Source organism: Silurus meridionalis, chromosome 4 (assembly GCF_014805685.1).
Source record: "Silurus meridionalis isolate SWU-2019-XX chromosome 4, ASM1480568v1, whole genome shotgun sequence".
Classification (NCBI taxonomy): domain Eukaryota; kingdom Metazoa; phylum Chordata; class Actinopteri; order Siluriformes; family Siluridae; genus Silurus; species Silurus meridionalis.
This window is the reverse complement of record NC_060887.1, coordinates 12,190,981-12,203,071: the sequence shown is the minus strand read 5'-3', so window position 1 is coordinate 12,203,071 and position 12,091 is coordinate 12,190,981. Positions and strand designations below refer to the sequence as shown.

Here is a 12,091-nt window from a genome sequence, read left to right as displayed (position 1 = left end):
TAAAATTGTTTCCACTAATCATCCTTGAGATGTTTCTACAACTTGATTGGAGTTTACTTGTGGTAAATTCAGTTGATTGAACATAATTTGGAAAGGTACACAAATGTCTATATGAGGTCCCACAGTTAACAGTGCATGTCAGAACACAAACCAAGTGTGGCGCGAGGGGTGCGGATGGTGCAGGGAGGGAGAGCCGAAGGGCTCGTCACACCCAAGCTCAACTTTATATACTAACCAAGTCGACTACGCCACCTGGGAGGGTTATACCCAGGAAATAGAAGTAAACCCCAGAGTTTATTAGGTCACACAAGTTCGATTCCCTTATTATTGAGTGTAGGCAGGAAACGTGGGCATCGTATAAAACAATACAGAGTTTATTGAAAACTTAGCTTTAAAATATAAAAACTAAAAGAAAATGTTCTCACTGGTGAATATGGTCCGGTGACAATTACACAAATAACAAAAAATAAACAATCGGACACAAAATATTAAACAATAAATTTACACAACTTCCAAATGAACAAAACAACATAAAATCATTGCATACAGGGCTGGAGTTACCCACCGGAGTGATCAGCACTAATTATCAAAAGCACACTTCCACACACACCTCACCGTGAACTCAAAACACCCACTCATACACGTCAAAAGTGTCGTACAGCAAATGTAGAAATAGCACCACCAAAGACCTTTCACCCGTGGGACCCCAGCTCCTGAAAGAAACCAAAAGCAAAATAAATCTCAGACAGAAAGGAAGGAAACAGCGAATTAAGGTCACAATTCCACCGTAATATGATGGATAGTCACCAAGCACAATATGATTCACCATATACACCGCTTAAACAAAAACCAATGAAGAACTTGATTAAAAGGTTGAGGGAAGCAAAACCCAAAAGGAGCGGCCACGTCGTCTTCAAGCCAGCCCGATACTTGCACGTTGCTCGACCCCACAGTAGACCAGACAATACCGGTTAAAACAAATCACAGAAGCCAAATGGCAGCAGCAGAATTCCCTTTTAAATAGTTGTAAGCCGAGGTTGTTCACTCGGCCCGCAGCGAGGGAAAAGTCGAATCGCAGCAATAATCACCCAGGACGAAAAAGAAGAGAAGGAGAGAAGGAGAGAAGGAGAGAAGGAGAGAAGGAGGATCCTATAATACAAACAATGATACAAGATATAAATGACACAAGTAATTGCGCAACTACATGCTGTAATTCCCCCTAACAACCCGAAGCAACTTACCAAACGCGGATAGATAAGTTCCTGAGAATCAATTCACCGCTCAGGATACGCAGCCTTCAAATAACCTGCTGTTAAACTGAAGTTCAAGGACTGCACATTACTCACGCCACCTGACACGCGTTAAAGCTAAACATTGCTAAACAACTTCCTCATACCTGCAGGGAGGGCAATAAACAGATCCAAAGCAGCATCCAACAGGGACACACACTGAAAAGACAGGCTAAGGATACACAAATGAGCCATTAGTGCAATGAGCAAAGAAAAACTTATTAGCCAACGCTACATACTAGCAGCACATACCTGAAATGTCTTTAGCAACCGCAAAAGGGGAGGATCCGGGCGTGACACATGCCAGGCTCAAACCAACCCACTCTAAATAGTGCCTGCTCGCTACTGATTGGTGGTCAGGAGTGTCAATCACCACCTGAACCTCATTCATTCTGTCACACAAGCCATAAAGTCCAAGGAAATGTCTGTAGACCTACGAGACAGGAGCCAGCGTTTCTCTGTGGAGAGAGGAGAACTTTCCAGAAGAGCAACCATTTTTGCAGCATTCCACCAATCCGGCCTGTATGGTAGAGTGGCCAGATAGAAGACACTCCTCAATAAAAGGCACACGACAGCCAACCTGGAGTTTGCACAAAGGCATCTGAAGGACTCTAAGACCATGAGGTAAAAAAGAAAAACTATTTGGCCTAAATGTCAAGCATTTCTGTCTGGAGGAAACCAGGCACCACTCATCACCTGGCTAATACCATCCCTTCAGTGAAGCATGTCAGGATCGAAGAAAAGATCAATGCAGCAATGTACAGAGACATCCTTGATGAAAACCTGCTCCAGAGCGCTCTGGACCTCAGATCGGGGCGACGGTTGATCTTTCAACAGGACAGCCACCCTAAGCACACAACCAAGATAACAAAGCAATGGCTACAGGATGACTCTTTGGATGTCCTTAAGTGGCCCAGCCAGAGCCCAGACTCGAAACCGATTGAACATCTCTGAAGAGATCTGAAAATGGCTGTGCACCAACGCTCCCCATCCAACCTGATGGAGCTTGAGAAGTTCTGCAAAGAAGAATCGGAGAAACAAAAATAGGTTTTCTAATCTTGTAGAATCAAACAAAAAAGAAATACGTGAAGCTATCATTTTTCGTTTTTTTGTTTTTTTACTTTTAATACATTTGCAAAGATTTCAAACACACTTCCTTTATGTTGTCATTATGGCGTATTGTTTGTAGAATTTTGAGGAAAATAATGAATTTAATCCATTTTGGAAAAAGCCTATAACATAACAAAATGTGGAAAAAGTGAAGCGCTGTGAATACTTTCCGGATGCACAGTACTTTTTTATCAAGTACAGAAATGTAGTAATTTTTCCAATACTGGCAACCGTGTTATGAACCATCCTGTTTACAGCTCCTCCTCTGCTGATAATATTAATAAAACAAACATGGGGTAGTGTAATTCCTGCCTTAATGGTCTTTAATTGGTGTTTGTTCAGTTACCATTAATAACTAATAGGTTCAATAATAGCAACATAGTCACTGATCTACAATTTAAACGCCAATAAAGTGAGCAATTTGATAAAATGTTGACTTTTGTCAATTGCATTTATAAAAAAAATTTTTTTAAATCATCTATCAATCACAAGAAGTATTTAGTATTTCATCTGACTGGTAAATGATGGTTTTATCAAGATGAACACTTGGTTACTGTCAGAGAGTTCAGGTTATAGGATCCAAGGCAGATGCAAAAAGAGCAGGGGAGAAAAGCTGTGCAGAGCCGATTCGGGGAGCCGATTCAGGGAGCCGATTCAGGGAGCCGATGTGCGCGGAGGGTGAGGATGCCGAGCCGGAAACCGAAACGTGCGTTCAGCGCGAGCAGAGCAGAGCCGGAAACTGGAGCGTGTTCAGTGCGAGCAGAGCAGAGCCGAGCCGGAAACCGGAGGACAGAATGGCCAGGACAAAAACAGGTCAGAAACAAAAGAACAAACAAAACAGAGATACGCTGGAGGCAAGCCTAAAGACAATCTGGCACTGTCTGGAGGATTCAGGCGTCCTTATAAGTGCCAGAAAATTAGACGCCATTTCCGTGCAGCTGGTTGGGAGGGGGCGTTTCCTCGGTGATTGAGGTGGTAATGCCTGAAGTGCTCAAGCGGGCTGACAGTACCCCCCCATTCAGGGCGGCCCCAGACGCCCCAACAGGCTGCTCCGGGTGGGCCCGATGAAAGCCAGCAATCAGGTCAGGGTCCAGGATAAAGTGGGAGGGGACCCAGGAGCGTTCCTCAGGACCATAGCCCTCCCAATCCAAAAGGTACTGAAGGCCCCTACCACGACGATGGGAGCGGAGCAGGCGGCGCACGGTGTAGGCAGGACCCCCATCAACGACCCGGGCGGGCGGAGGGGGTCTGGCGGAGGGCACCAGGGAGCAGGCCCAAACGGGTCGAACCCTAGAAACATGAAACGTAGGGTGGACCCGGAGCACCCTGGGGAGCCTGAGTCGGAGGGCCACGGGATTGACGACCTTGGAAATGGGGAAGGGGCCGATGAAGCGTGGGGCGAGCTTCCGACAGGTGGCCTTAAGGGGAAGGTCCCCGAGTAGAGAGCCATACACGTCGCCCGGCACGGTAGTGGGGGGCTAGGCGCCGCTTACGGTTGGCCCCCTGGCAAAGCCTTATCCCATTCTTGAGCAGGGCTGCTCGGGCCATTCTCCAGCCTCGACGGCAGCGTCGGAAGAAAAGGGCGGCGGAAGGAACGGCGGACCGGGGTTCCTGGTTGGAGAAAGTTGGCGGCAGAAAACCGTGGACCACCTGGAAGGGCGCAAGTCCTGTGGCAGCAGTGGGAAGAGTGTTATGGGCATACTCAATCCACATACGTTTGTCCGACCAGGAGGAGGGTTCCCGACTGCAAAGGAGGCGGAGACCAGTTTCAAGATCCTGGTTGAGTCTCTCGGTCTGTTTGTTCATCTGGGGGGCAGATGGCAGCTTGGGTAGAGCGAAGTGGCCCATCTTAGAAAACCGATCAATGACCGTCATGACGACCGTGTTGCCATTGGAAACGGGCAGCCCGGTAACGAAGTCCATGGCGATGTGCGACCACGGGCGTTTCGGGATAGGAAGGGGCCGAAGAAGACCTTGGGGGCGGCCACAAGGGTTCTTGTGTTGGGCACAGTCGGGGCAGGCTGCGACAAAGTCCCAGGTGTCCTTTACCATGGAAGGCCACCAGAAGCGTGCCTTGACCAGAGACAAGGTGCGAGGCTGACCGGGGTGACAGAAGAACAGGGAGTTGTGACACCACTGAAGAACTCCAGAGCGGATACCCTCAGGGAAAAACAGGAGACCAGTGGGGCAACCCTCGGGGACAGGGCCCCTGTCTCGGGCATTCTTGACCCGCTCCTCCAAGGCGAGACTAAGGGTGTGGACCGACACAGACTTGGCAAGGATGGTCTCTGGGCATGGCTCCTCCTCCTCCAGGGCATGAACTCTAGAGAGCGCATCAGGCTTGACATTTCGGCTCCCAGGCCGGTACGAAAGAGAGAACAGGAAGCGGCCAAAAGAAAAGGCCCCATCTAGCCTGTCGGGGGTTGAGTCGTTTAGCCGATTGGAGGTACTCAAGGTTGCAATGATCCGTCCAGACCAGAAAGGGGACCTCCGCACCCTCCAACCAATGGCGCCATTCCTCCAAGGCCAGTTTGACAGCAAGAAGCTCCCTCTTACCCACTGGGTAGTTACGTTCCAAGGAACTAAGGCGCTGGAAAAAAAGGCGCAAGGATGCAGGCGGTTATCCTCAGGGCAGACCTGGGAGCGCACCGCCCCTACTCCTACGCCAGAGGCGTCGACTTCAACAACGAACTGCCGAGCCGGGTCAGGAAAGATGAGGATGGGCGCCTCTGTGAATCGCCGATTAAAGCTCAGTATATCATCTAGGTAGACAAACACGAACATATCAAACACGAACACAACATATCGAACACGAACACACGAGCATGTCACGGAGGACCTCGTTGACTAGAGCCTAAAAGATGGCCGGGGCGTTGGTTAGGCCGAACGGCATGACGAGGTACTCGTAATGACCGGCTGGGGTATTGAAGGTGGTCTTCCATTCATCCCCCTCCCTGATATGCACCAGGTGGTACGCGTTGCGTAGATCCAGCTTAGTGAAGATCGTGGCACCATGCAGGAGCTCGAACGCCGAGGCCATAAGCGGCAAGGGGTAACGGTTCTGGACAGTGATCGCATTAAGACCCCGGTAGTCAATACATGGGCGTAGGGACTTATCCTTCTTTTCTACAAAGAAGAAACCTGCCCCAGCTTACTTTATAAGCTTGGGTTCTGGTGCTGAGTTTGCTGTTAGTTTACAGTAGCCTAAAGCCAATCCTATATCTGATGTGTAGAGATAGAAACAGGAAAAATTACCATTCCTTAATGTAAAGATGATGACTGAAGAATCCTGAGGGAGATTCAACATCATCTCAAGGGAGTTGGAGGAATAAAATTTATTAGGTATCCAATGAGCTGTCACATTTATCTAGCAGTGTGACCTTGCTTATAATTAATGTTTTGTTATTATCAACAGCTTTTACTACAGGATGGTTTAGTGGTAGAAGCGATCCTGATTAGAGCCACTGATAGCGCCTACATTGTCGTACCGTTTATTTATTGCTGAATTGGATGATTAAAAAGAATTCTTCTTTTCCCCATTTAGGAACAGTTTAAGACACAAACTGGATAAACAAAATTGGGCAATTAACTATGAATAAAAACACAAACAGCGAACAGAACTAGAACTAGTTTGTGGATACCTGACCATATGTCTTGTGGAACATCCCCTTCCACATTTAGTCCCCATTTGCTATTATAACTTTCATTCGGCTTCTCCCATTAGGGGTCGCCACAGCGGATCATCCGCATGTTTGATTTGGCACGTTTTTACGCTGGGCGCCCTTTCTAACGCAACCCTCCCCATTTATCCGGGCTTGGGACCAGCACCAAGGCTTGTGCAACCCTAATGGCTGGGGTTGGTTTCCTGCCCGGCGATCGAACCCGGGCCACAGCGGTGAGAGCGCCGCATTCTAACCACTAGACCACCAGGGAACCTCCCCATTTGCTATTATAATAAACTCTATTCTTCTGGCAAGATGTTCCACCAGATTGTGGTGGGCGCTTGTGTTCATTCAGCTTCAAGGGTGTTAGTAAAGTCGGGTGCTGGGGTAGGTGAGGTGAGAAGGCCTGGGGGTCAGTCAGCGTTCAATTCATCCTAAAGTTGTTCAACAGGGATCTATAGCAAGACGACTCCACTCAAGATCTTCCATTCCAACCCATGTCAACCATAATAACTGTGGGTCTCCTACTTTAAGTGATGGTAATTCTACTACATCAATTACACATTCTATACAATTGTGTTCCTCTAACATTTGTGGTAACAGTTTAGCGAAGAGCCACAAATGGCTGGAAAAGTACTTCATAAAGTATTATAAATAGTACAGTATGAATGAACAGGACTTCACAGGCCATTCCACTGGCGAGATGGTGTGTTCACACATGGAACACACTGAGACATTACTAAGGAGGCAAAATCTGGAGACAAATCAGTCCTCACAGATTTGCCCACCACATACTGTCTAGTAACATAAAAGCATGAGAACCCAGACTTCTCCTGTTCTCCCTCTCAGATTGATGAAGCTGCGAATTGTTGCTGTGGTGATGTCATTGGTTGCCTGGCAACTGCTGCCCCTGGGTTACCCATGACTAAGGCTGCAATATGAACATTCCTGATGATTTTGAGGGGTTGTTGAGTTCATCTCTGTAAGATCTCTTCTCTTTTCTCAATATATATAAAGTGCATGAGAATGCGGATAAAACAGCGGCTTCACTTTAGACTTCTTAATATATATATTAAGAATGAGACAGACATATAATATATGGATGAGACAGACATAGCAGTAAAAAGAGATGATGACACAGCACATTCTCACACACCCTGCACCATGTAATGGATTCGGATGGCCTTAAAAAGATTTGGAAGATAATACCAGTGTTTTATTATGTTATGTTAAGATCTACAAGGAAAGACTGATGTTAGTATTTCATGTTAGGATAAATTAACATTGTAACGTGGTGGTATGTGCACTACATAAAGAAAATAATTAGAGTGGTCAATCTCAGGCTTCCACACAATGTCAAACAAATGCGATCAATTCAGTAGCCGCTGATTAATATGTGACCGTTCTGGTTCAGAAACTGGGGTAGACTTATAATTCATTTGGAAATAATATTAAATATTGAAAGACTGACATATGGTAAAAAAAAAAAAAAGTATGCAGTCACATGACCATCCCATCTATATGACTGCTTGTTGGACATCTCATTCCAAAAGCATGGGCTGTTCTACAACACTTTGCAGCTATAACAACCTCCAACCTTCCGAGATGGTTTTCTACAAGATTTTGGGCTATGCCATTAAGAATTTGTGACCAATCTGTCAAAAGTGCATTACTGTGAATGTCTGGTCTTGCAGTGATGTTTCAATTCATCCCAAAGCGGTTCAGTGGGGTTGAGGTTGCGGCTTTGGGCTGGCCGCTGGTGTTCCCCACCTTTATGGACCTCACTATTTGTGCACAGTCATGCTGGGATGGAAAAGGGCCTTCCTTAAACAGTCAGGACAAAGATGGATGTATATAATGATCTAAAATGCTATTGCATTTTAAAGCATTAATATTAACATTACACTTAACTGGAACTATGGGATCCAAAGCCTGAAAAACTAAAATATTTGACCTCTTATAGAAACCTTTCCTGCTTTCTGGTAGTTAGAATGTTCCTGGCATCTGCCAAACCCAGATTCATCCACAGGGCTGCTAGTTCAAGAAGTGTAATATATCACTCTTGAGAACACAGAGTGCTGGTGTAGTGGGATTTACACCCACAGCTGACTTTTGGTTTTGTACACAGTGAGCTCAGGCTTGTGTGTATCTGCTTGGTCATTAACACACAATTTATGAAGCTCCTGATGCACAAATCTTGTGTTGACGTGGCTTCCAGCAGCAGTTTGGAACTCTGTAGTGAGTGAAGCAACACAGGATAGGTGAGTTTTGCCTACTTTAGCTCTCGGTGGCCCAAAGCTTCATAGCTGAGCTGTTGTTGCTCCTAGATACTTGCATTTTATGATACATGTATTATTTGATACATCGGGCATTTATGGCAATATGGGTTTTATCTGGGGCTTCATTTTCTTCTGGTCTCTTTGTGAGGTTTTGCTGGCATATAGACACATACATGAGATTTTCCCTTGAATGCTACCATAATATGCTGAACTGCACGATATACTTCAGGAGGTATGCAAAGAAACCGATCTCGGAGATCTTGTAACCACGGCCTAAGTTTCCAAATTTTGTCTCTCTTCGCAACTTCAGACACACTGAGTTTGTCCTGAAAGTGAATCAGTGTCAGTTATTTTAGAAAGCGATCACAAGAATCACAAACTGTTGGGTGCTTTGTCTCAATCTCCCAATAGGCCTGAACATTGGACATCTCTATACCCAGAACCTGCTCAATCAAAATCTCCTTTTCTGCATGGGTCTGGATGATACAGTCATCTCGAAAGTCTTCCTCATCACTACTATCTAAGCTGTCCTTGGTAAGCATTGCATTTGGAGTCCACTCCTCCTCTTCATCTTCCCCTGACTGCTTTAGATCACTTGAATTGCCATCCATAAGCATGTTGATGACACCTTCAATACTGTATTCTGTAATCTGCAAATGGAATCAGATAAAAACTATATTTTTTATTAGTTTAATAAATAATAAAAATGTTGTATTTGGCATTGTGGCAGGATTACATACATTGGTGATTAAGCAAAATGACCGTATATTTCTGCTGTATCATATTTGATACATTTCAACACAATTTTACTATATCATTCTGTAAAAAATATATAAATACATCATTAATTGCTTCAAAAAAAATAAGTACATATTCATATAAAATTTATTTTATTCTTACCAGACCTTTTTCAAAATCAGCAAAAACAGTCCATGAAGGCAGCCATATTGGAAAAGATTACCTAAAGCCTGGTATTGACTGCAGAGCGTGTATATATCCATTAGGGGGCAGAAGACAAGTCTTAGCTTGTATACAACATGTTTTTGAGGAAAGTATTGAAAATGCAGGTGGTGCACAAGTCTCAGAAACTCATGTATCAAATATGATGCATTTGACAATATAGGGTTCAATCAAAGCTTTAAAGGTGGTGCCTGGATTTGAACTTGTTAACTTCCTTTCCAAAGTATAATGTCTTAACCACTGAGCTTTCCTCATTTTCCAGTAATAACTTGATGAGGGCAGAAATATCAAAAATCAAGTCAATTGTGTTACTAAGCTCATAAATATGCAGCATTCTACTGCTATTTTATACAAAAAAAAGCTTCAGAAAATGCTGTTATAAACAGGCGTGGTTTAAACATTTGAATTCCAAGGATGGGTATCTACATGCCTTTGTTCATGTCGTGTAGGACTGTTTTATAAACAGTTAGAATCAATAATAATCTTTTACACGACATCAAGACCATGCACAAGCTGATTTTACACATCCCCATACCTAAAGCTTTATTGGCTTTATTTCTTACCCATGTCGAATAATATTTTAATGTATTATAGTGATTCATATTTACATTCGAGCTGAATACGAATCACATTATTAGAGGACACTCTGTGCCTGTGGACATGTGACCTCTAATGTAGTTGAATCTGCAAGACAGCGCTCTCCACTGGCAAAAAGTGAGCACATAGCATCATAGAGTGAACAGTCCCGGAACATAGTCTGGCCTACATACAGCATATGTGAGCAAATATATATATATAAAATTTATTTTTTTGTTTTAATTTGTTATCTAAATCATACATATCATGTATTTTCTGGTACAGTATATCTCCATAGAGTGTCTTTTCTTTGCAGCTGTAACTGACTGCCACCTAACGGTGATGGTGCTACACTCCAAATTACTAGAAAACTCTATGCTGACTCAGCCTACAGTAGTTATCTCGCTGTGTTCCTAACGTCAGTAGATCATCACACAAGTCAGACGTGAAGCTCATGATATCCAAGATGTTCTACCTTTTAGGAGCTGGAGCAGAAGTAAAAGGAACAAAGTCTGATTTCTCACCCGATGCTCTGTGATGTTCTGGAAAATCACAGCATCTGATTTTCAGGCGAGTTAACGCTTCTTCACAAAATATTTTCCATTATAATTTGCATAATAAGTTGAATAGATGTTTTAACCTCCTAGCAGATGCAACTGGGTATGGGCCAAAGTTTGCTGGTGTTTAGCAGAATTCATGTAGCAGCACCCCCAAAACCACCAGCAATATTTCACAATTTTGACAGGTTAATACGAGGTGGTATCAAAAAGGTTCAAGACTAGTTATAACCCACCAACAGATGGCACAAGGCTGCACGCACAGTAACAGGGAGCACCGACCTTCATACGTCAAGTGTGCCAAAAGACATCATTTTGTGTACATCGGGAGCTGCGCAACTGGTTCTATTCTGACCAGTGTAATGTTCTGTAATTCTGACCAGTGAAATGTTCTGGTCAATGAGCTGCAGGGAAACCCTGTGTACTGGATTTAAGGTGAATTTTACTTTGACGAATCACACGTAGTTACACCACTTCATAGTATTGAAATCTTTATAATTCTTCAGGAATGCTTTGAAGAACATGACATTATTTGGCCTCCAAATTCCACAAGTATCTTTCCCAGAACTGTGGGATGTGCTAGACAAACAAGTTTGGTCCCATCTAGGGCTGGGGTTAAGACCTTAGGGTTAATGTTTAGAGTCTGGAATTTGGGTTATTTTTAGGTTTGGGGTTTAGGATTAAGGGATTGGTTTAAGGCTGAGGGTTAAGGGTTAGGGCTTAAAGTTAAGGTTTAGGATCAGGGGTTAGGGATAAGGCTAAGGGTTAATGATAGGATTAGGGCTTAGGGGTAAGGGTTAGAGGCAGGGGTTAGGGCTTAGGGATAAGGGTTAGGGCTTAAGGTTAAGATTAGGGTCAGGATTTAGGTGTAATAGTTAGGGTTAGGCATTGCAGATGGGGCTTAGGGTTAAGGGTATGGGCCATATTTATATACTAATATGCCATATTAACTATGCACATTTTAGGTGGTCAAGCAATGAAGGTACATATGGTTAGGGTTGTTCTTCCACCCTCTTTTTCTTATTTTACCCACCTTCTATTGTTCATCTTCTTTGGGCTAGAGTGTCTGTGGCAGCCCATAGAAATGTCTGAGGGGAAAAGTTGATATTTGGCTCACTATTTAAAAAAAGTTCTAATTGCTGAATGGTCTAACTGCTGTCAATTATCTAGCGCCACCATGAGATTAAATGGAAAGTACATGTATGATCAAAGTGATAGTTCTGTATTCGAAGCAATATAATAAAACAAAATATTTATATACCATCACTCAAGTGTTGTTCTTGCTTTTAGCATAGATGGTACTGAAAGACCATTCAGAGAACCTGTTTTACAACACAGATAGACCTATGGTACATTCCAACTAGTATGTGACACTAATTTTTACCAGTCATAATAAACCTCACAGCCCCAGGATAAATACAGATGTTCAGAACAAGGAAAGACAGCTAGCACATAGTTACTCTACATGAGCTCTTCATTGGGTGTTCTCTAACTGGACCCATTTTACCCATTATAGTTAAACCCAGTGAAAATTTCAATACAATTTTTATTTCTATTTTTAATATATACCTGTATAAACTATTCATAATTTAGGCTCATCCCGTAAAAAGACATCATTGTGCTGAAAACGGATTTATTCATGAATAAAAAAAACAATG

The 12,091-nt window shown here is 43.6% G+C and overlaps 1 long non-coding RNA gene across 1 annotated transcript; it reads right to left on the bottom strand.

The window, feature by feature from the left end:
* Positions 1–486: 486 nt before the first annotated feature.
* Positions 487–1,698, bottom strand: LOC124383885. The gene is made up of 4 exons (XR_006925291.1): positions 1,542–1,698; positions 1,397–1,461; positions 1,242–1,317; positions 487–1,149 (listed from the first exon to the last, which is right to left on the bottom strand). It is a non-coding gene; the product is annotated as an uncharacterized LOC124383885 (long non-coding RNA).
* Between the last annotated feature and the right edge of the window lie 10,393 nt (positions 1,699–12,091).